The sequence below is a fragment of the Lissotriton helveticus genome, chromosome 5_1, assembly GCF_964261635.1.
Source record: "Lissotriton helveticus chromosome 5_1, aLisHel1.1, whole genome shotgun sequence".
NCBI lineage: Eukaryota > Metazoa > Chordata > Amphibia > Caudata > Salamandridae > Lissotriton > Lissotriton helveticus.
The window spans coordinates 1,647,756,928-1,647,777,478 of NC_136065.1; the positions used below are offsets into that span (position 1 = coordinate 1,647,756,928).

At 44.4% G+C, this 20,551-nt stretch overlaps 19 non-coding genes across 19 annotated transcripts; 15 read left to right on the forward strand and 4 right to left on the reverse strand.

The window, feature by feature from the left end:
- The first annotated feature begins 165 nt into the window (after positions 1-165).
- Positions 166-237, forward strand: TRNAT-UGU (transfer RNA threonine (anticodon UGU)). The gene has a single exon. It is a non-coding gene; the product is annotated as a tRNA-Thr (tRNA).
- Positions 238-1,797: 1,560 nt separating this feature from the next.
- TRNAS-GCU (transfer RNA serine (anticodon GCU)) lies at positions 1,798-1,879 on the forward strand. Its single transcript has one exon. It is a non-coding gene; the product is annotated as a tRNA-Ser (tRNA).
- A 1,116-nt stretch (positions 1,880-2,995) lies between these two features.
- TRNAT-UGU (transfer RNA threonine (anticodon UGU)) lies at positions 2,996-3,067 on the forward strand. Its single transcript has one exon. It is a non-coding gene; the product is annotated as a tRNA-Thr (tRNA).
- Positions 3,068-4,222: 1,155 nt separating this feature from the next.
- Positions 4,223-4,317, reverse strand: TRNAI-UAU (transfer RNA isoleucine (anticodon UAU)). Its single transcript has 2 exons — positions 4,280-4,317; positions 4,223-4,258 (listed from the first exon to the last, which is right to left on the reverse strand). It is a non-coding gene; the product is annotated as a tRNA-Ile (tRNA).
- Positions 4,318-4,609: 292 nt separating this feature from the next.
- Positions 4,610-4,691, forward strand: TRNAS-GCU (transfer RNA serine (anticodon GCU)). Its single transcript has one exon. It is a non-coding gene; the product is annotated as a tRNA-Ser (tRNA).
- A 1,116-nt stretch (positions 4,692-5,807) lies between these two features.
- On the forward strand, positions 5,808-5,879 carry TRNAT-UGU (transfer RNA threonine (anticodon UGU)). The gene has a single exon. It is a non-coding gene; the product is annotated as a tRNA-Thr (tRNA).
- A 1,169-nt stretch (positions 5,880-7,048) lies between these two features.
- TRNAI-UAU (transfer RNA isoleucine (anticodon UAU)) lies at positions 7,049-7,143 on the reverse strand. The gene is made up of 2 exons: positions 7,106-7,143; positions 7,049-7,084 (listed from the first exon to the last, which is right to left on the reverse strand). It is a non-coding gene; the product is annotated as a tRNA-Ile (tRNA).
- A 292-nt stretch (positions 7,144-7,435) lies between these two features.
- On the forward strand, positions 7,436-7,517 carry TRNAS-GCU (transfer RNA serine (anticodon GCU)). The gene has a single exon. It is a non-coding gene; the product is annotated as a tRNA-Ser (tRNA).
- Positions 7,518-8,632: 1,115 nt separating this feature from the next.
- On the forward strand, positions 8,633-8,704 carry TRNAT-UGU (transfer RNA threonine (anticodon UGU)). The gene has a single exon. It is a non-coding gene; the product is annotated as a tRNA-Thr (tRNA).
- A 1,555-nt stretch (positions 8,705-10,259) lies between these two features.
- TRNAS-GCU (transfer RNA serine (anticodon GCU)) lies at positions 10,260-10,341 on the forward strand. The gene has a single exon. It is a non-coding gene; the product is annotated as a tRNA-Ser (tRNA).
- Positions 10,342-11,477: 1,136 nt separating this feature from the next.
- Positions 11,478-11,549, forward strand: TRNAT-UGU (transfer RNA threonine (anticodon UGU)). The gene has a single exon. It is a non-coding gene; the product is annotated as a tRNA-Thr (tRNA).
- Positions 11,550-12,707: 1,158 nt separating this feature from the next.
- Positions 12,708-12,802, reverse strand: TRNAI-UAU (transfer RNA isoleucine (anticodon UAU)). The gene is made up of 2 exons: positions 12,765-12,802; positions 12,708-12,743 (listed from the first exon to the last, which is right to left on the reverse strand). It is a non-coding gene; the product is annotated as a tRNA-Ile (tRNA).
- Positions 12,803-13,094: 292 nt separating this feature from the next.
- On the forward strand, positions 13,095-13,176 carry TRNAS-GCU (transfer RNA serine (anticodon GCU)). Its single transcript has one exon. It is a non-coding gene; the product is annotated as a tRNA-Ser (tRNA).
- Positions 13,177-14,291: 1,115 nt separating this feature from the next.
- On the forward strand, positions 14,292-14,363 carry TRNAT-UGU (transfer RNA threonine (anticodon UGU)). The gene has a single exon. It is a non-coding gene; the product is annotated as a tRNA-Thr (tRNA).
- Positions 14,364-15,876: 1,513 nt separating this feature from the next.
- Positions 15,877-15,958, forward strand: TRNAS-GCU (transfer RNA serine (anticodon GCU)). Its single transcript has one exon. It is a non-coding gene; the product is annotated as a tRNA-Ser (tRNA).
- A 1,116-nt stretch (positions 15,959-17,074) lies between these two features.
- Positions 17,075-17,146, forward strand: TRNAT-UGU (transfer RNA threonine (anticodon UGU)). Its single transcript has one exon. It is a non-coding gene; the product is annotated as a tRNA-Thr (tRNA).
- Positions 17,147-18,315: 1,169 nt separating this feature from the next.
- TRNAI-UAU (transfer RNA isoleucine (anticodon UAU)) lies at positions 18,316-18,410 on the reverse strand. Its single transcript has 2 exons — positions 18,373-18,410; positions 18,316-18,351 (listed from the first exon to the last, which is right to left on the reverse strand). It is a non-coding gene; the product is annotated as a tRNA-Ile (tRNA).
- Positions 18,411-18,702: 292 nt separating this feature from the next.
- On the forward strand, positions 18,703-18,784 carry TRNAS-GCU (transfer RNA serine (anticodon GCU)). Its single transcript has one exon. It is a non-coding gene; the product is annotated as a tRNA-Ser (tRNA).
- A 1,116-nt stretch (positions 18,785-19,900) lies between these two features.
- TRNAT-UGU (transfer RNA threonine (anticodon UGU)) lies at positions 19,901-19,972 on the forward strand. Its single transcript has one exon. It is a non-coding gene; the product is annotated as a tRNA-Thr (tRNA).
- Positions 19,973-20,551: the final 579 nt, after the last annotated feature.

Consider the following 20,551-nt stretch of genomic DNA (forward strand, 5'->3'; position numbering starts at 1 on the left):
GAGTTTTTCCTACTTCCAAGAAAAGTGTCTTAAGCATGCTCTTCAATTTGTGCACGCATGTAGACATTCAAATGCAACTGCATTTCCATACAGAGTCTCAAAATCATAGATATCTTCATACCGCAGTAAGAATACATGAAGCGATTTACATACTGCAGGCAGGCTGGCCTTGTAGCTCAGTGGCAGAGCACTGGTCTTGTAAACCAGGGGTCATGAGTTCAAGCCTCATCAGGGCCTTTTTATATGTGAGTTTCTGTATGTTGTTTCCAAGTCATTCTTTCTAGGAGTCACACCTTGTCTTAAGTTTGCTTATTGACAAGCTTCCCTTTCCTGCTTTCATCGTATCAAGAAGACTTCATGAAAACCATTGAACCATAAACTATCGCCTCACCCCTTCCGATCGCCTGACGAACGAACGCCTGACAAACGCCATTCTCACCCCGCCGGGCAAGCCCTGCCGGGCAAAGCCAAATAAGCCATGCATATTTGAAGTTCCTTTGAAAGTCAGAGCGAGGACTATGACCTCTGTTCCGACTGAGTCTGCATCCACAGAAAGGATTAAATAGGGATCTAGAAATTTCACCAAGGAGATGTGAACTTCATCCCCCTTAAAATACTTTTCCTCCCAGATGCCCCGGCTCTTAGTCAAATGAGGTTAATCTTCAAACCCCCACCCCCACTAACCATAAATATCCGACTCTCCTGCTGTCCATTCAAATGATACAAGGTATCTTGTACATAGAGAGAATGTGAGAAAAAGCAGAATCGCTTCATAGATTTGGTGACCTTGGATGGGTGGGCTGGATAAAGAAGTGAACCTGATTTCGGGAAAAGGAGTATCGTGATGGGGATGAGGAAAAGAGAACATGGACCACATTCACAAGTTAGAGAAATAAATATATTAGGTTGAATGGTTTTAAAAAGTTAACTTTGAGCATGAATTGTTTTTTTAAACTGCAAAGAATAAAAAAAAACAATGTGGGATTGGAGGCACAATCTGAGCAGAAAGCACCATAAGCTGCTATGGTGCAACTCTTATGTTGACTAGAAACATTAATATGATGACGCTCTTCTTTTGATATGTCTTTCAGTTAAATTTTACTGTAAGTAGCTGATACAGCACTGTTTGCAGCTCCTCAGTATATGGTTATCCCGTGACAACAATGTTTTCATCATATTTATTATTCTACAAATGTATTTTTAAATGCACTGATGTGGTGTTTGCATGCTATGCAAGACGGCACATCATGGAATGTTTATAAGGAGCATCGAATAGGATTGTGATATTTGCACCTGGAAGAGTCGGACACGCAGATCCTGAAAAGAAGTAAAAACTCTCTAGCAAGGGCCGTCTTTCCCCTGAGTTTAATCTTTAGTTTTAGTGAAATGGTTTATGAAAAACCAGTAAGCTGCTCCAGGTGAGGCTCAAACTCACAACCTCGGCACGCCTCAATGCAAGTACTGCTGTATAAGCACCGCGCGCTAACCGATTGCGCCACTGGAGCTCACTGTTCTCATACCTCCCCAGTTGAGCCATCTAGAGCTGACCAAGTAGATACTGGCACTGCTCCCTTATTCACTGTGCAAGATCGACTCACATGCTAGCATGTTATCATGACTATTAAAAACTACAGTCCTAATGGAACAGATTTGATAATTCTGCTATATCATGTGCTCTGTCTATTGAACACCACATATATTTGCCAGTTCTGACACAGTCTAGGAGAAACTTATGATTATTTGTAATTAGCACATCGTAAGAATTTCCTAAAAAATGAAACATAGTCACCTAAGGCAGACGAGGTGGCCGAGTGGTTAAGGCGATGGACTGCTAATCCATTGTGCTCTGCACACATGGGTTCAAATCCCACCTTCGTCGGAATGCCATCAGACACTCTTTTGAAGGTGGGCATGTCTCGTAGTACAATTACACTCTCTTTCAAGACACAGCCATAATCCACTAGAAGGGCCCAACTGACTATTCCATTTTGGCAATTATGTCAAATTAAGGAAAGTGTTTTGTGCTTAATTGAAATTAGATCTTTCATGAAGTGTCCAGAGGATTGCCTTTCCCTCACTCTTGGCCTTCTAACTAACCCTGGTCGTAGTGGGCGTAGTGGGACTCCGCGGAGCTACGCGGAGTGGGCGAGAAGCTACGCCCACTCCCGCACTCCGCGTAGCCCCACTACGCACCTCCCTCCCGCTCTCCCCTACATACATTATTTAAGCAACTACCCTTAATAAAACAATTTTAAAGCACTTACCGTGTCCGGGGCTCGTCCGGGGCTCCCTCTTGGAATAGCGTCGTCCTGGATACCAATGCCCATGCGCGGGAGGCCGCGCATGCGCATTGGTATCCAGGAAGGGACGCTATTCCAAGAGGGAGCCCCGGAAGAGCCCCGGACATGGTAAGTGCTTTAAAAATTGTTTTATTAAGGTTAGTTGCTTAAATAATGTATGTAGGGGAGGGCGGGAGGGAGGCGGGTGGCGGCCGAATCGGCTACGCTCACGGAGTGGGCGTAGTGTTGCCGGCTATTCTGTCTACGCAAAATGCGTAGAAGGCAACACTACGCCTACTCCGTGGGCGTAGCCGATTCGGACGCCCAGGGTTACTTCTAACCAGTTTGGATAGATAGACTGATAAGAAAGCAGCTCTTACTCCTAAAGTTTCAGCCATCTCAAGTGTATGACTGTTGACATATGTCTGCCCCACAGAGACAGATCACTTCTAATAAGTGAGTTCTCTATCTGTCACTGATTGTGGACATACTAACTAGAGCTATCAGTATGGTCATAAATGTGAATACTCTTATGTTCTCAAATCAAAATGGAGTTTTTCCTACTTCCAAGAAAAGTGTCTTAAGCATGCTCTTCAATTTGTGCACGCATGTAGACATTCAAATGCAACTGCATTTCCATACAGAGTCTCAAAATCATAGATATCTTCATACCGCAGTAAGAATACATGAAGCGATTTACATACTGCAGGCAGGCTGGCCTTGTAGCTCAGTGGCAGAGCACTGGTCTTGTAAACCAGGGGTCATGAGTTCAAGCCTCATCAGGGCCTTTTTATATGTGAGTTTCTGTATGTTGTTTCCAAGTCATTCTTTCTAGGAGTCACACCTTGTCTTAAGTTTGCTTATTGACAAGCTTCCCTTTCCTGCTTTCATCGTATCAAGAAGACTTCATGAAAACCATTGAACCATAAACTATCGCCTCAACCCTTCCGATCGCCTGACGAACGCCTGACAAACGCCATTCTCACCCCGCCGGGCAAAGCCAAATAAGCCATGCATATTTGAAGTTCCTTTGAAACTCAGAGCGAGGACTATGACCTCTGTTCCGACTGAGTCTGCATCCACAGAAAGGATGAAATAAGGATCTAGAAATTTCACCAAGGAGATGTGAACTTCATCCCCCTTAAAATACTTTTCCTCCCAGATGCCCCGGCTCTTAGTCAAATGAGGTTAATCTTCAAAACCCCACCCCCACTAACCATAAATATCCGACTCTCCTGCTGTCCATTCAAATGATACAAGGTATCTTGTACATAGAGAGAATGTGAGAAAAAGCAGAATCGCTTCATAGATTTGGTGACCTTGGATGGGTGGGCTGGATAAAGAAGTGAACCTGATTTCGGGAAAAGGAGTATCGTGATGGGGATGAGGAAAAGAGAACATGGACCACATTCACAAGTTAGAGAAATAAATATATTAGGTTGAATGGTTTTAAAAAGTTAACTTTGAGCATGAATTGTTTTTTTAAACTGCAAAGAATAAAAAAAATCAATGTGGGATTGGAGGCACAATCTGAGCAGAAAGCACCATAAGCTGCTATGGTGCACTTCTTATGTTGACTAGAAACATTAATATGATGATGCTCTTCTTTTGATATGTCTTTCAGTTAAATTTTACTGTAAGTAGCTGATACAGCACTGTTTGCAGCTCCTCAGTATATGGTTATCCAGTGACAACAATGTTTTCATCATATTTATTATTCTACAAATGTATTTTTAAATGCACTGATGTGGTGTTTGCATGCTATGCAAGACGGCACATCATGGAATGTTTATAAGGAGCATCGAATAGGATTGTGATATTTGCACCTGGAAGAGTCGGACACGCAGATCCTGAAAAGAAGTAAAAACTCTCTAGCAAGGGCCGTCTTTCCCCTGAGTTTAATCTTTAGTTTTAGTGAAATGGTTTATGAAAAACCAGTAAGCTGCTCCAGGTGAGGCTCGAACTCACAACCTCGGCATGCCTCAATGCAAGTACTGCTGTATAACTACCGCGCGCTAACCGATTGCGCCACTGGAGCTCACTGTTCTCATACCTCCCCAGTTGAGCCATCTAGAGCTGACCAAGTAGATACTGGCACTGCTCCCTTATTCACTGTGCAAGATCGACTCACATGCTAGCATGTTATCATGACTATTAAAAACTACAGTCCTAATGGAACAGATTTGATAATTCTGCTATATCATGTGCTCTGTCTATTGAACACCACATATATTTGCCAGTTCTGACACAGTCTAGGAGAAACTTATGATTATTTGTAATTAGCACATCGTAAGAATTTCCTAAAAAATGAAACATAGTCACCTAAGGCAGACGAGGTGGCCGAGTGGTTAAGGCGATGGACTGCTAATCCATTGTGCTCTGCACGCGTGGGTTCGAATCCCACCTTCGTCGGAACGCCATCAGACACTCTTTTGAAGGTGGGCATGTCTCGTAGTACAATTACACTCTCTTTCAAGACACAGCCATAATCCACTAGAAGGGCCCAACTGACTATTCCATTTTGGCAATTATGTCAAATTAAGGGAAGTGTTTTGTGCTTAATTGAAATTAGATCTTTCATGAAGTGTCCAGAGGATTGCCTTTCCCTCACTCCTGGCCTTCTAACTAACCCTGGTCGTAGTGGGCGTAGTGGGGCTCCGCGGAGCTACGCGGAGTGGGCGAGAAGCTACGCCCACTCCCGCACTCCGCGTAGCCCCACTACGCACCTCCCTCCCGCTCTCCCCTACATACATTATTTAAGCAACTACCCTTAATAAAACAATTTTAAAGCACTTACCGTGTCCGGGGCTCGTCCGGGGCTCCCTCTTGGAATAGCGTCGTCCTGGATACCAATGTGCATGCGCGGGAGGCCGCGCATGCGCATTGGTATCCAGGAAGGGACGCTATTCCAAGAGGGAGCCCCGGAAGAGCCCCGGACATGGTAAGTGCTTTAAAAATTGTTTTATTAAGGTTAGTTGCTTAAATAATGTATGTAGGGGAGGGCGGGAGGGAGGCGGGTGGCGGCCGAATCGGCTACGCACACGGAGTGGGAGTAGTGTTGCCGGCTACGCTGTCTACGCAAAATGCGTAGAAGGCAACACTACGCCTACTCCGTGGGCGTAGCCGATTCGGACGCCCGGGGTTACTTCTAACCAGTTTGGATAGATAGACTGATAAGAAAGCAGCTCTTACTCCTAAAGTTTCAGCCATCTCAAGTGTATGACTGTTGACATATGTCTGCCCCACAGAGACAGATCACTTCTAATAAGTGAGTTCTCTATCTGTCACTGATTGTGGACATACTAACTAGAGCTATCAGTATGGTCATAAATGTGAATACTCTTATGTTCTCAAATCAAAATGGAGTTTTTCCTACTTCCAAGAAAAGTGTCTTAAGCATGCTCTTCAATTTGTGCACGCATGTAGACATTCAAATGCAACTGCATTTCCATACAGAGTCTCAAAATCATAGATATCTTCATACCGCAGTAAGAATACATGAAGCGATTTACATACTGCAGGCAGGCTGGCCTTGTAGCTCAGTGGCAGAGCACTGGTCTTGTAAACCAGGGGTCATGAGTTCAAGCCTCATCAGGGCCTTTTTATATGTGAGTTTCTGTATGTTGTTTCCAAGTCATTCTTTCTAGGAGTCACACCTTGTCTTAAGTTTGCTTATTGACAAGCTTCCCTTTCCTGCTTTCATCGTATCAAGAAGACTTCATGAAAACCATTGAACCATAAACTATCGCCTCACCCCTTCCGATCGCCTGACGAACGCCTGACAAACGCCATTCTCACCCCGCCGGGCAAGCCCTGCCGGGCAAAGCCAAATAAGCCATGCAAATTTGAAGTTCCTTTGAAAGTCAGAGCGAGGACTATGACCTCTGTTCCGACTGAGTCTGCATCCACAGAAAGGATGAAATAAGGATCTAGAAATTTCACCAAGGAGATGTGAACTTCATCCCCCTTAAAATACTTTTCCTCCCAGATGCCCCGGCTCTTAGTCAAATGAGGTTAATCTTCAAAACCCCACCCCCACTAACCATAAATATCCGACTCTCCTGCTGTCCATTCAAATGATACAAGGTATCTTGTACATAGAGAGAATGTGAGAAAAAGCAGAATCGCTTCATAGATTTGGTGACCTTGGATGGGTGGGCTGGATAAAGAAGTGAACCTGATTTCGGGAAAAGGAGTATCGTGATGGGGATGAGGAAAAGAGAACATGGACCACATTCACAAGTTAGAGAAATAAATATATTAGGTTGAATGGTTTTAAAAAGTTAACTTTGAGCATGAATTGTTTTTTTAAACTGCAAAGAATAAAAAAAATCAATGTGGGATTGGAGGCACAATCTGAGCAGAAAGCACCATAAGCTGCTATGGTGCAACTCTTATGTTGACTAGAAACATTAATATGATGACGCTCTTCTTTTGATATGTCTTTCAGTTAAATTTTACTGTAAGTAGCTGATACAGCACTGTTTGCAGCTCCTCAGTATATGGTTATCCCGTGACAACAATGTTTTCATCATATTTATTATTCTACAAATGTATTTTTAAATGCACTGATGTGGTGTTTGCATGCTATGCAAGACGGCACATCATGGAATGTTTATAAGGAGCATCGAATAGGATTGTGATATTTGCACCTGGAAGAGTCGGACACGCAGATCCTGAAAAGAAGTAAAAACTCTCTAGCAAGGGCCGTCTTTCCCCTGAGTTTAATCTTTAGTTTTAGTGAAATGGTTTATGAAAAACCAGTAAGCTGCTCCAGGTGAGGCTCGAACTCACAACCTCGGCATGCCTCAATGCAAGTACTGCTGTATAAGTACCGCGCGCTAACCGATTGCGCCACTGGAGCTCACTGCTCTCATACCTCCCCAGTTGAGCCATCTAGAGCTGACCAAGTAGATACTGGCACTGCTCCCTTATTCACTGTGCAAGATCGACTCACATGCTAGCATGTTATCATGACTATTAAAAACTACAGTCCTAATGGAACAGATTTGATAATTCTGCTATATCATGTGCTCTGTCTATTGAACACCACATATATTTGCCAGTTCTGACACAGTCTAGGAGAAACTTATGATTATTTGTAATTAGCACATCGTAAGAATTTCCTAAAAAATGAAACATAGTCACCTAAGGCAGACGAGGTGGCCGAGTGGTTAAGGCGATGGACTGCTAATCCATTGTGCTCTGCACGCGTGGGTTCGAATCCCACCTTCGTCGGAATACCATCAGACACTCTTTTGAAGGTGGGCATGTCTCGTAGTACAATTACACTCTCTTTCAAGACACAGCCATAATCCACTAGAAGGGCCCAACTGACTATTCCATTTTGGCAATTATGTCAAATTAAGGGAAGTGTTTTGTGCTTAATTGAAATTAGATCTTTCATGAAGTGTCCAGAGGATTGCCTTTCCCTCACTCCTGGCCTTCTAACTAACCCTGGTCGTAGTGGGCGTAGTGGGGCTCCGCGGAGCTACGCGGAGTGGGCGAGAAGCTACGCCCACTCCCGCACTCCGCTTAGCCCCACTACGCACCTCCCTCCGCTCTCCCCTACATACATTATTTAAGCAACTACCCTTAATAAAACAATTTTAAAGCACTTACCGTGTCCGGGGCTCGTCCGGGGCTCCCTCTTGGAATAGCGTCGTCCTGGATACCAATGCGCATGCGCGGGAGGCCGCGCATGCGCATTGGTATCCAGGAAAGGACGCTATTCCAAGAGGGAGCCCCGGAAGAGCCCCGGACATGGTAAGTGCTTTAAAAATTGTTTTATTAAGGTTAGTTGCTTAAATAATGTATGTAGGGGAGGGCGGGAGGGAGGCGGGTGGCGGCCGAATCGGCTACACACACGGAGTGGGCGTAGTGTTGCCGGCTACGCTGTCTACGCAAAATGCGTAGAAGGCAACACTACGCCTACTCCGTGGGCGTAGCCGATTCGGACGCCCAGGGTTACTTCTAACCAGTTTGGATAGATAGACTGATAAGAAAGCAGCTCTTACTCCTAAAGTTTCAGCCATCTCAAGTGTATGACTGTTGACATATGTCTGCCCCACAGAGACAGATCACTTCTAATAAGTGAGTTCTCTATCTGTCACTGATTGTGGACATACTAACTAGAGCTATCAGTATGGTCATAAATGTGAATACTCTTATGTTCTCAAATCAAAATGGAGTTTTTCCTACTTCCAAGAAAAGTGTCTTAAGCATGCTCTTCAATTTGTGCACGCATGTAGACATTCAAATGCAACTGCATTTCCATACAGAGTCTCAAAATCATAGATATCTTCATACCGCAGTAAGAATACATGAAGCGATTTACATACTGCAGGCAGGCTGGCCTTGTAGCTCAGTGGCAGAGCACTGGTCTTGTAAACCAGGGGTCATGAGTTCAAGCCTCATCAGGGCCTTTTTATTTGTGAGTTTCTGTATGTTGTTTCCAAGTCATTCTTTCTAGGAGTCACACCTTGTCTTAAGTTTGCTTATTGACAAGCTTCCCTTTCCTGCTTTCATCGTATCAAGAAGACTTCATGAAAACCATTGAACCATAAACTATCGCCTCACCCCTTCCGATCGCCTGACGAATGCCTGACAAACGCCATTCTCACCCCGCCGGGCAAGCCCTGCCGGGCAAAGCCAAATAAGCCATGCATATTTGAAGTTCCTTTGAAAGTCAGAGCGAGGACTATGACCTCTGTTCCGACTGAGTCTGCATCCACAGAAAGGATGAAATAAGGATCTAGAAATTTCACCAAGGAGATGTGAACTTCATCCCCCTTAAAATACTTTTCCTCCCAGATGCCCCGGCTCTTAGTCAAATGAGGTTAATCTTCAAAACCCCACCCCCACTAACCATAAATATCCGACTCTCCTCCTGTCCATTCAAATGAAACAAGGTATCTTGTACATAGAGAGAATGTGAGAAAAAGCAGAATCGCTTCATAGATTTGGTGACCTTGGATGGGTGGGCTGGATAAAGAAGTGAACCTGATTTCGGGAAAAGGAGTATCGTGATGGGGATGAGGAAAAGAGAACATGGACCACATTCACAAGTTAGACAAATAAATGTAATAGGTTGAATGGTTTTAAAAAGTTAACTTTGAACATGAATTGTTTTTTTAAACTGCAAAGAATTAAAAAATCAATGTGGGATTGGAGGCACAATCTGAGCAGAAAGCACCATAAGCTGCTATGGTGCAACTCTTATGTTGACTAGAAACATTAATATGATGACGCTCTTCTTTTGATATGTCTTTCAGTTAAATTTTATTGTAAGTGGCTGATACAGCACTGTTTGCAGCTCCTCAGTATATGGTTATCCCGTGACAACAATGTTTTCATCATATTTATTATTCTACAAATGTATTTTTAAATGCACTGATGTGGTGTTTGCATGCTATGCAAGACGGCACATCATGGAATGTTTATAAGGAGCATCGAATAGGATTGTGATATTTGCACCTGGAAGAGTCGGACACGCAGATCCTGAAAAGAAGTAAAAACTCTCTAGCAAGGGCCGTCTTCCCCCTGAGTTTAATCTTTACTTTTAGTGAAATGGTTTATGAAAAACCAGTAAGCTGCTCCAGGTGAGGCTCGAACTCACAACCTCGGCATGCCTCAATGCAAGTACTGCTGTATAAGTACCGCGCGCTAACCGATTGCACCTCTGGGGCTCACTGTTCTCATACCTCCCCAGTTGAGCCATCTAGAGCTGACCAAGTAGATACTGGCACTGCTCCCTTATTCACTGTGCAAGATCGACTCACATGCTAGCATGTTATCATGACTATTAAAAACTACAGTCCTAATGGAACAGATTTGATAATTCTGCTATATCATGTGCTCTGTCTATTGAACACCACATATATTTGCCAGTTCTGACACAGTCTAGGAGAAACTTATGATTATTTGTAATTAGCACATCGTAAGAATTTCCTAAAAAATGAAACATAGTCACCTAAGGCAGACGAGGTGGCCGAGTGGTTAAGGCGATGGACTGCTAATCCATTGTGCTCTGCACGCGTGGGTTCGAATCCCACCTTCGTCGGAACGCCATCAGACACTCTTTTGAAGGTGGGCATGTCTCGTAGTACAATTACACTCTCTTTCAAGACACAGCCATAATCCACTAGAAGGGCCCAACTGACTATTCCATTTTGGCAATTATGTCAAATTAAGGGAAGTGTTTTGTGCTTAATTGAAATTAGATCTTTCATGAAGTGTCCAGAGGATTGCCTTTCCCTCACTCCTGGCCTTCTAACTAACCCTGGTCGTAGTGGGCGTAGTGGGGCTCCGCGGAGCTACGCGGAGCTACGCGGAGCTATGCGGAGTGGGCGAGAAGCTACGCCCACTCCCGCACTCCGCGTAGCCCCACTACGCACCTCCCTCCCGCTCTCCCCTACATACATTATTTAAGCAACTACCCTTAATAAAACAATTTTAAAGCACTTACCGTGTCCGGGGCTCGTCCGGGGCTCCCTCTTGGAATAGCGTTGTACTGGATACCAATGCGCATGCGCGGGAGGCCGCGCATGCGCATTGGTATCCAGGAAGGGACGCTATTCCAAGAGGGAGCCCCGGAAGAGCCCCGGACATGGTAAGTGCTTTAAAAATTGTTTTATTAAGGTTAGTTGCTTAAATAATGTATGTAGGGGAGGGCGGGAGGGAGGCGGGTGGCGGCCGAATCGGCTACGCACACGGATTGGGCGTAGTGTTGCCGGCTACGCTGTCTACGCAAAATGCGTAGAAGGCAACACTACGCCTACTCCGTGGGCGTAGCCGATTCGGACGCCCAGGGTTACTTCTAACCAGTTTGGATAGATAGACTGATAAGAAAGCAGCTCTTACTCCTAAAGTTTCAGCCATCTCAAGTGTATGACTGTTGACATATGTCTGCCCCACAGAGACAGATCACTTCTAATAAGTGAGTTCTCTATCTGTCACTGATTGTGGACATACTAACTAGAGCTATCAGTATGGTTATAAATGTGAATACTCTTATGTTCTCAAATCAAAATGGAGTTTTTCCTACTTCCAAGAAAAGTGTCTTAAGCATGCTCTTCAATTTGTGCATGCATGTAGACATTCAAATGCAACTGCATTTCCATACAGAGTCTCAAAATCATAGATATCTTCATACCGCAGTAAGAATACATGAAGCGATTTACATACTGCAGGCAGGCTGGCCTTGTAGCTCAGTGGCAGAGCACTGGTCTTGTAAACCAGGGGTCATGAGTTCAAGCCTCATCAGGGCCTTTTTATATGTGAGTTTCTGTATGTTGTTTCCAAGTCATTCTTTCTAGGAGTCACACCTTGTCTTAAGTTTGCTTATTGACAAGCTTCCCTTTCCTGCTTTCATCGTATCAAGAAGACTTCATGAAAACCATTGAACCATAAACTATCGCCTCACCCCTTCCGATCGCCTGACAAACGCCATTCTCACCCCGCCGGGCAAGCCCTGCCGGGCAAAGCCAAATAAGCCATGCATATTTGAAGTTCCTTTGAAAGTCAGAGCGAGGACTATGACCTCTGTTCCGACTGAGTCTGCATCCACAGAAAGGATGAAATAAGGATCTAGAAATTTCACCAAGGAGATGTGAACTTCATCCCCCTTAAAATACTTTTCCTCCCAGATGCCCCGGCTCTTAGTCAAATGAGGTTAATCTTCAAAACCCCACCCCCACTAACCATAAATATCCGACTCTCCTGCTGTCCATTCAAATGATACAAGGTATCTTGTACATAGAGAGAATGTGAGAAAAAGCAGAATCGCTTCATAGATTTGGTGACCTTGGATGGGTGGGCTGGATAAAGAAGTGAACCTGATTTCGGGAAAAGGAGTATCGTGATGGGGATGAGGAAAAGAGAACATGGACCACATTCACAAGTTAGAGAAATAAATATATTAGGTTGAATGGTTTTAAAAAGTTAACTTTGAGCATGAATTGTTTTTTTAAACTGCAAAGAATAAAAAAAATCAATGTGGGATTGGAGGCACAATCTGAGCAGAAAGCACCATAAGCTGCTATGGTGCAACTCTTATGTTGACTAGAAACATTAATATGATGACGCTCTTCTTTTGATATGTCTTTCAGTTAAATTTTACTGTAAGTAGCTGATACAGCACTGTTTGCAGCTCCTCAGTATATGGTTATCCCGTGACAACAATGTTTTCATCATATTTATTATTCTACAAATGTATTTTTAAATGCACTGATGTGGTGTTTGCATGCTATGCAAGACGGCACATCATGGAATGTTTATAAGGAGCATCGAATAGGATTGTGATATTTGCACCTGGAAGAGTCGGACACGCAGATCCTGAAAAGAAGTAAAAACTCTCTAGCAAGGGCCGTCTTTCCCCTGAGTTTAATCTTTAGTTTTAGTGAAATGGTTTATGAAAAACCAGTAAGCTGCTCCAGGTGAGGCTCGAACTCACAACCTCGGCATGCCTCAATGCAAGTACTGCTGTATAAGTACCGCGCGCTAACCGATTGCGCCACTGGAGCTCACTGCTCTCATACCTCCCCAGTTGAGCCATCTAGAGCTGACCAAGTAGATACTGGCACTGCTCCCTTATTCACTGTGCAAGATCGACTCACATGCTAGCATGTTATCATGACTATTAAAAACTACAGTCCTAATGGAACAGATTTGATAATTCTGCTATATCATGTGCTCTGTCTATTGAACACCACATATATTTGCCAGTTCTGACACAGTCTAGGAGAAACTTATGATTATTTGTAATTAGCACATCGTAAGAATTTCCTAAAAAATGAAACATAGTCACCTAAGGCAGACGAGGTGGCCGAGTGGTTAAGGCGATGGACTGCTAATCCATTGTGCTCTGCACGCGTGGGTTCGAATCCCACCTTCGTCGGAATACCATCAGACACTCTTTTGAAGGTGGGCATGTCTCGTAGTACAATTACACTCTCTTTCAAGACACAGCCATAATCCACTAGAAGGGCCCAACTGACTATTCCATTTTGGCAATTATGTCAAATTAAGGGAAGTGTTTTGTGCTTAATTGAAATTAGATCTTTCATGAAGTGTCCAGAGGATTGCCTTTCCCTCACTCCTGGCCTTCTAACTAACCCTGGTCGTAGTGGGCGTAGTGGGGCTCCGCGGAGCTACGCGGAGTGGGCGAGAAGCTACGCCCACTCCCGCACTCCGCTTAGCCCCACTACGCACCTCCCTCCGCTCTCCCCTACATACATTATTTAAGCAACTACCCTTAATAAAACAATTTTAAAGCACTTACCGTGTCCGGGGCTCGTCCGGGGCTCCCTCTTGGAATAGCGTCGTCCTGGATACCAATGCGCATGCGCGGGAGGCCGCGCATGCGCATTGGTATCCAGGAAAGGACGCTATTCCAAGAGGGAGCCCCGGAAGAGCCCCGGACATGGTAAGTGCTTTAAAAATTGTTTTATTAAGGTTAGTTGCTTAAATAATGTATGTAGGGGAGGGCGGGAGGGAGGCGGGTGGCGGCCGAATCGGCTACACACACGGAGTGGGCGTAGTGTTGCCGGCTACGCTGTCTACGCAAAATGCGTAGAAGGCAACACTACGCCTACTCCGTGGGCGTAGCCGATTCGGACGCCCAGGGTTACTTCTAACCAGTTTGGATAGATAGACTGATAAGAAAGCAGCTCTTACTCCTAAAGTTTCAGCCATCTCAAGTGTATGACTGTTGACATATGTCTGCCCCACAGAGACAGATCACTTCTAATAAGTGAGTTCTCTATCTGTCACTGATTGTGGACATACTAACTAGAGCTATCAGTATGGTCATAAATGTGAATACTCTTATGTTCTCAAATCAAAATGGAGTTTTTCCTACTTCCAAGAAAAGTGTCTTAAGCATGCTCTTCAATTTGTGCACGCATGTAGACATTCAAATGCAACTGCATTTCCATACAGAGTCTCAAAATCATAGATATCTTCATACCGCAGTAAGAATACATGAAGCGATTTACATACTGCAGGCAGGCTGGCCTTGTAGCTCAGTGGCAGAGCACTGGTCTTGTAAACCAGGGGTCATGAGTTCAAGCCTCATCAGGGCCTTTTTATTTGTGAGTTTCTGTATGTTGTTTCCAAGTCATTCTTTCTAGGAGTCACACCTTGTCTTAAGTTTGCTTATTGACAAGCTTCCCTTTCCTGCTTTCATCGTATCAAGAAGACTTCATGAAAACCATTGAACCATAAACTATCGCCTCACCCCTTCCGATCGCCTGACAAACGCCATTCTCACCCCGCCGGGCAAGCCCTGCCGGGCAAAGCCAAATAAGCCATGCATATTTGAAGTTCCTTTGAAAGTCAGAGCGAGGACTATGACCTCTGTTCCGACTGAGTCTGCATCCACAGAAAGGATGAAATAAGGATCTAGAAATTTCACCAAGGAGATGTGAACTTCATCCCCCTTAAAATACTTTTCCTCCCAGATGCCCCGGCTCTTAGTCAAATGAGGTTAATCTTCAAAACCCCACCCCCACTAACCATAAATATCCGACTCTCCTCCTGTCCATTCAAATGAAACAAGGTATCTTGTACATAGAGAGAATGTGAGAAAAAGCAGAATCGCTTCATAGATTTGGTGACCTTGGATGGGTGGGCTGGATAAAGAAGTGAACCTGATTTCGGGAAAAGGAGTATCGTGATGGGGATGAGGAAAAGAGAACATGGACCACATTCACAAGTTAGAGAAATAAATGTAATAGGTTGAATGGTTTTAAAAAGTTAACTTTGAACATGAATTGTTTTTTTAAACTGCAAAGAATTAAAAAATCAATGTGGGATTGGAGGCACAATCTGAGCAGAAAGCACCATAAGCTGCTATGGTGCAACTCTTATGTTGACTAGAAACATTAATATGATGACGCTCTTCTTTTGATATGTCTTTCAGTTAAATTTTATTGTAAGTGGCTGATACAGCACTGTTTGCAGCTCCTCAGTATATGGTTATCCCGTGACAACAATGTTTTCATCATATTTATTATTCTACAAATGTATTTTTAAATGCACTGATGTGGTGTTTGCATGCTATGCAAGACGGCACATCATGGAATGTTTATAAGGAGCATCGAATAGGATTGTGATATTTGCACCTGGAAGAGTCGGACACGCAGATCCTGAAAAGAAGTAAAAACTCTCTAGCAAGGGCCGTCTTCCCCCTGAGTTTAATCTTTACTTTTAGTGAAATGGTTTATGAAAAACCAGTAAGCTGCTCCAGGTGAGGCTCGAACTCACAACCTCGGCATCCGCGCTAACCGATTGCACCTCTGGGGCTCACTGTTCTCATACCTCCCCAGTTGAGCCATCTAGAGCTGACCAAGTAGATACTGGCACTGCTCCCTTATTCACTGTGCAAGATCGACTCACATGCTAGCATGTTATCATGACTATTAAAAACTACAGTCCTAATGGAACAGATTTGATAATTCTGCTATATCATGTGCTCTGTCTATTGAACACCACATATATTTGCCAGTTCTGACACAGTCTAGGAGAAACTTATGATTATTTGTAATTAGCACATCGTAAGAATTTCCTAAAAAATGAAACATAGTCACCTAAGGCAGACGAGGTGGCCGAGTGGTTAAGGCGATGGACTGCTAATCCATTGTGCTCTGCACGCGTGGGTTCGAATCCCACCTTCGTCGGAACGCCATCAGACACTCTTTTGAAGGTGGGCATGTCTCGTAGTACAATTACACTCTCTTTCAAGACACAGCCACAATCCACTAGAAGGGCCCAACTGACTATTCCATTTTGGCAATTATGTCAAATTAAGGGAAGTGTTTTGTGCTTAATTGAAATTAGATCTTTCATGAAGTGTCCAGAGGATTGCCTTTCCCTCACTCCTGGCCTTCTAACTAACCCTGGTCGTAGTGGGCGTAGTGGGGCTCCGCGGAGCTACGTGGAGTGGGCGAGAAGCTACGCCCACTCCCGCACTCCGCGTAACCCCACTACGCACCTCCCTCCCGCTCTCCCCTACATACATTATTTAAGCAACTACCCTTAATAAAACAATTTTAAAGCACTTACCGTGTCCGGGGCTCGTCCGGGGCTCCCTCTTGGAATAGCGTCGTCCTGGATACCAATGCGCATGCGCGGGAGGCCGCGCATGCGCATTGGTATCCAGGAAGGGACGCTATTCCAAGAGGGAGCCCCGGAAGAGCCCCGGACATGGTAAGTGCTTTAAAAATTGTTTTATTAAGGTTAGTTGCTTAAATAATGTATGTAGGGGAGGGCGGGAGGGAGGCGGGTGGCGGCCGAATCGGCTACGCACACGGAGTGGGCGTAGTGTTGCCGGCTACGCTGTCTACGCAAAATGCGTAGAAGGCAACACTACGCCTACTCCGTGGGCGTAGCCGATTCGGACGCCCAGGGTTACTTCTAACCAGTTTGGATAGATAGACTGATAAGAAAGCAGCTCTTACTCCTAAAGTTTCAGCCATCTCAAGTGTATGACTGTTGACATATGTCTGCCCCACAGAGACAGATCACTTCTAATAAGTGAGTTCTCTATCTGTCACTGATTGTGGACATACTAACTAGAGCTATCAGTATGGTCATAAATGTGAATACTCTTATGTTCTCAAATCAAAATGGAGTTTTTCCTACTTCCAAGAAAAGTGTCTTAAGCATGCTCTTCAATTTGTGCACGCATGTAGACATTCAAATGCAACTGCATTTCCATACAGAGTCTCAAAATCACAGATATCTTCATACCGCAGTAAGAATACATGAAGCGATTTACATACTGCAGGCAGGCTGGCCTTGTAGCTCAGTGGCAGAGCACTGGTCTTGTAAACCAGGGGTCATGAGTTCAAGCCTCATCAGGGCCTTTTTATATGTGAGTTTCTGTATGTTGTTTCCAAGTCATTCTTTCTAGGAGTCACACCTTGTCTTAAGTTTGCTTATTGACAAGCTTCCCTTTCCTGCTTTCATCGTATCAAGAAGACTTCATGAAAACCATGGAACCATAAACTATCGCCTCACCCCTTCCGATCGCCTGATGAACGCCTGACAAACGCCATTCTCACCCCGCCGGGCAAGCCCTGCCGGGCAAAGCCAAATAAGCCATGCATATTTGAAGTTCCTTTGAAAGTCAGAGCGAGGACTATGACCTCTGTTCCGACTGAGTCTGCATCCACAGAAAGGATGAAATAAGGATCTAGAAATTTCACCAAGGAGATGTGAACTTCATCCCCCTTAAAATACTTTTCCTCCCAGATGCCCCGGCTCTTAGTCAAATGAGGTTAATCTTCAAAACCCCACCCCCACTAACCATAAATATCCGACTCTCCTGCTGTCCATTCAAATGATACAAGGTATCTTGTACATAGAGAGAATGTGAGAAAAAGCAGAATCGCTTCATAGATTTGGTGACCTTGGATGGGTGGGCTGGATAAAGAAGTGAACCTGATTTCGGGAAAAGGAGTATCGTGATGGGGATGAGGAAAAGAGAACATGGACCACATTCACAAGTTAGAGAAATAAATATATTAGGTTGAATGGTTTTAAAAAGTTAACTTTGAGCATGAATTGTTTTTTTAAACTGCAAAGAATAAAAAAAATCAATGTGGGATTGGAGGCACAATCTGAGCAGAAAGCACCATAAGCTGCTATGGTGCAACTCTTATGTTGACTAGAAACATTAATATGATGACGCTCTTCTTTTGATATGTCTTTCAGTTAAATTTTACTGTAAGTAGCTGATACAGCACTGTTTGCAGCTCCTCAGTATATGGTTATCCCGTGACAACAATGTTTTCATCATATTTATTATTCTACAAATGTATTTTTAAATGCACTGATGTGGTGTTTGCATGCTATGCAAGACGGCACATCATGGAATGTTTATAAGGAGCATCGAATAGGATTGTGATATTTGCACCTGGAAGAGTCGGACACGCAGATCCTGAAAAGAAGTAAAAACTCTCTAGCAAGGGGCGTCTTTCCCCTGAGTTTAATCTTTACTTTTAGTGAAATGGTTTATGAAAAACCAGTAAGCTGCTCCAGGTGAGGCTCGAACTCACAACCTCGGCATGCCTCAATGCAAGTACTGCTGTATAAGTACCGCGCGCTAACCGATTGCGCCACTGGAGCTCACTGTTCTCATACCTCCCCAGTTGAGCCATCTAGAGCTGACCAAGTAGATACTGGCACTGCTCCCTTATTCACTGTGCAAGATCGACTCACATGCTAGCATGTTATCATGACTATTAAAAACTACAGTCCTAATGGAACAGATTTGATAATTCTGCTATATCATGTGCTCTGTCTATTGAACACCACATATATTTGCCAGTTCTGACACAGTCTAGGAGAAACTTATGATTATTTGTAATTAGCACATCGTAAGAATTTCCTAAAAAATGAAACATAGTCACCTAAGGCAGACGAGGTGGCCGAGTGGTTAAGGCGATGGGCTGCTAATCCATTGTGCTCTGCACGCGTGGGTTCGAATCCCACCTTCGTCGGAACGCCATCAGGCACTCTTTTGAAGGTGGGCATGTCTCGTAGTACAATTACACTCTCTTTCAAGACACAGCCATAATCCACTAGAAGGGCCCAACTGACTATTCCATTTTGGCAATTATGTCAAATTAAGGGAAGTGTTTTGTGCTTAATTGAAATTAGATCTTTCATGAAGTGTCCAGAGGATTGCCTTTCCCTCACTCCTGGCCTTCTAACTAACCCTGGTCGTAGTGGGCGTAGTGGGGCTCCGCGGAGCTACGCGGAGTGGGCGAGAAGCTACGCCCACTCCCGCACTCCGCGTAGCCCCACTACGCACCTCCCTCCCGCTCTCCCCTACATACATTATTTAAGCAACTACCCTTAATAAAACAATTTTAAAGCACTTACCGTGTCCGGGGCTCGTCCGGGGCTCCCTCTTGGAATAGCGTCGTCCTGGATACCAATGCGCATGCGCGGGAGGCCGCGCATGCGCATTGGTATCCAGGAAGGGACGCTATTCCAAGAGGGAGCCCCGGAAGAGCCCCGGACATGGTAAGTGCTTTAAAAATTGTTTTATTAAGGTTAGTTGCTTAAATAATGTATGTAGGGGAGGGCGGGAGGGAGGCGGGTGGCGGCCGAATCGGCTACGCACACGGAGCGGGCGTAGTGTTGCCGGCTACGCTGTCTACGCAAAATGCGTAGAAGGCAACACTACGCCTACTCCGTGGGCGTAGCCGATTCGGACGCCCAGGGTTACTTCTAACCAGTTTGGATAGATAGACTGATAAGAAAGCAGCTCTTACTCCTAAAGTTTCAGCCATCTCAAGTGTATGACTGTTGACATATGTCTGCCCCACAGAGACAGATCACTTCTAATAAGTGAGTTCTCTATCTGTCACTGATTGTGGACATACTAACTAGAGCTATCAGTATGGTCATAAATGTGAATACTCTTATGTTCTCAAATCAAAATGGAGTTTTTCCTACTTCCAAGAAAAGTGTCTTAAGCATGCTCTTCAATTTGTGCACGCATGTAGACATTCAAATGCAACTGCATTTCCATACAGAGTCTCAAAATCATAGATATCTTCATACCGCAGTAAGAATACATGAAGCGATTTACATACTGCAGGTAGGCTGGCCTTATAGCTCAGTGGCAGAGCACTGGTCTTGTAAACCAGGGGTCATGAGTTCAAGCCTCATCAGGGCCTTTTTATATGTGAGTTTCTGTATGTTGTTTCCAAGTCATTCTTTCTAGGAGTCACACCTTGTCTTAAGTTTGCTTATTGACAAGCTTCCCTTTCCTGCTTTCATCGTATCAAGAAGACTTCATGAAAACCATGGAACCATAAACTATCGCCTCACCCCTTCCGATCGCCTGATGAACGCCTGACAAACGCCATTCTCACCCCGCCGGGCAAGCCCTGCCGGGCAAAGCCAAATAAGCCATGCATATTTGAAGTTCCTTTGAAAGTCAGAGCGAGGACTATGACCTCTGTTCCGACTGAGTCTGCATCCACAGAAAGGATGAAATAAGGATCTAGAAATTTCACCAAGGAGATGTGAACTTCATCCCCCTTAAAATACTTTTCCTCCCAGATGCCCCGGCTCTTAGTCAAATGAGGTTAATCTTCAAAACCCCACCCCCACTAACCATAAATATCCGACTCTCCTGCTGTCCATTCAAATGATACAAGGTATCTTGTACATAGAGAGAATGTGAGAAAAAGCAGAATCGCTTCATAGATTTGGTGACCTTGGATGGGTGGGCTGGATAAAGAAGTGAACCT